Source organism: Schistocerca cancellata, chromosome 8 (genome assembly GCF_023864275.1).
Source record: "Schistocerca cancellata isolate TAMUIC-IGC-003103 chromosome 8, iqSchCanc2.1, whole genome shotgun sequence".
Taxonomy (NCBI): Eukaryota; Metazoa; Arthropoda; class Insecta; order Orthoptera; family Acrididae; genus Schistocerca; species Schistocerca cancellata.
This window is the reverse complement of record NC_064633.1, coordinates 338,862,619-338,864,615: the sequence shown is the minus strand read 5'-3', so window position 1 is coordinate 338,864,615 and position 1,997 is coordinate 338,862,619.

Sequence of the window (1,997 nt, the reverse complement as noted above, 5' to 3'; positions counted from 1 at the left end):
ATACATCAAAAGAATAACTGAGGGAGGTAGGGTGTAGGTACTTCTGTGAAAAAAAAAATGTTTCAAATGGCTCTGAGCACTATGGGACTTAACTTCTGAGGTCATCAGTCCCCTAGAACTTAAAACTACTTAAACCTAACTAACCTAAGGACACCACACATTTACATGCCCGAGGCAGGATTCGAACCTGTGACTGTAGCGGTCGCGCGGTTCCAGACTGTAGCGCCTAGAACCGCTCGGCCAACCCGGCTGGCGGTACTACTGTGAGATGAAGAGGTTGACGCAGGAGAGGAATTCGTGGAGGGCCGCAGCAAACCAGTCTGATGACGATGCTATAATACTAACCCTAGTGCGACATGTTACGATAATGTAGGAACACGTTCTAACTTTCAAGAAACTTGCTTAGTCAGTACACATTCACGTTATTAGACATCGCAAGGATGATCGCTTCAGGGCAGGTTGCTGTGATGGGTGGCTGGAAGAGTTGTTCATTACGATTGACATTGGCCTGACACACTATTGTCGTAGCTTAGTTTTGGTATAGCCTATATAGGAGTTATAATTACATTAAAAATAAGAAATACTGGCCATAACAGTTGTGGCTTTAAGCTTTCTCGCGATTAAAATTATGGAAAAAATAGTTGATAGAAAATGAAAAATTATGTGCCCGTCATGAAACTGAGAAACGAGGAAAAGGAAACGTAATAAAACTTCCATGGAGGGGGGGGGGGGGGGGGAAGGAGGGGTACAGTCTTCGTGTTGCGTCATGTCGATGTTGGCACAAATAAGAAAAACATCCAGGCGCCGGATGGCTGAGCTAATTGAATTATTAGAGAGGGAACAGAAAAGCATCCAGCGATGAGTTATTTACAGCTGCAGTCCGCTGAAAGCCCAGCGTAAGCTGCGTGAAAACCGAAAATTCGTAACATCTTTGACGAGCCACGTGGCAGAAGCGCATGAAAATAATCGCATTTCGGGCCGGGCCGAGGCCGGCGCTGGCCGAGGGATAAAACGCGTTTTATCAGGTGTAGCGCAGGCAATAGAGCGCACGTAATGATTCGTTTAATTTCATCCGATTAAATTAATTCGGGGTTTAATATATGGAATAGGGAGTGCAGATGAATGATAGAGCGAGCGCCGCACGCCAGAGGTAATTAGCCGCTTATCTCCGCGCAGCGCGGCCGCATCCGCACCGGCGCGCCGCCGCAGCGTCCATTCGATACCCGTCCGCGGTCTTCTCTCTGTCAAACCAGCAACGCGCAGCCGCTATGTTCTTCACGTCTTCTGTCATTTGCACGCAAGAATTGGTATGCTTGATGCGCACAGCGCAGAGGACGAGACGGACAATATTTTCCGCTGTCGTTAATACACTGAGGTGACAAAAGTCATGAGAAACTTCCTAACATCGTGTCGGAACTCCTTACGCCCGAGCCAGTGCAGCAACTCTATGTGGCATGAACTCAACAAGTCGCTGGAAGTCCCCCGCAGAAATGTTGAGCCATACTGCTTCTACAGCCATCCATAATTGCGAAAGTGTTGCCGGTGGAGGTTTTGGTGCACAAACTACCTCTCGATTACGTTCCATAAATGTGCGATGGGAATCATGTCGGACGATAGAGATGGCAAAATCATACGCTCGAATTGTCCAGGATGTTCTTCAAACAAATTGCGAACAATAGTGGCCCGGTGGTATGGCGCATTATTATGCATAAAAATTTTATCGTTGAAGGGCTCAGATGATCACCCAGTAGCCGAACATAACCATTTCCAGTCAATGATCGGTTCAGTTCGACGAGAGAATCCAGGCCATTATGGAGCCACAGCCAGCATGCAGAATGGCTTTTTAAGAACTTGGGTCCGTAGCTTCGTGTGGACTGCGTCACACACGAATCTTCCGATCAGCTCTCACCGACTGAAGTCGGGAGTCATCTGACCAGGCCACAATTCTCCAGTCGTCTAGGGTCCAAACGATATGGCCACTAGGCCAGGAGAGGCAC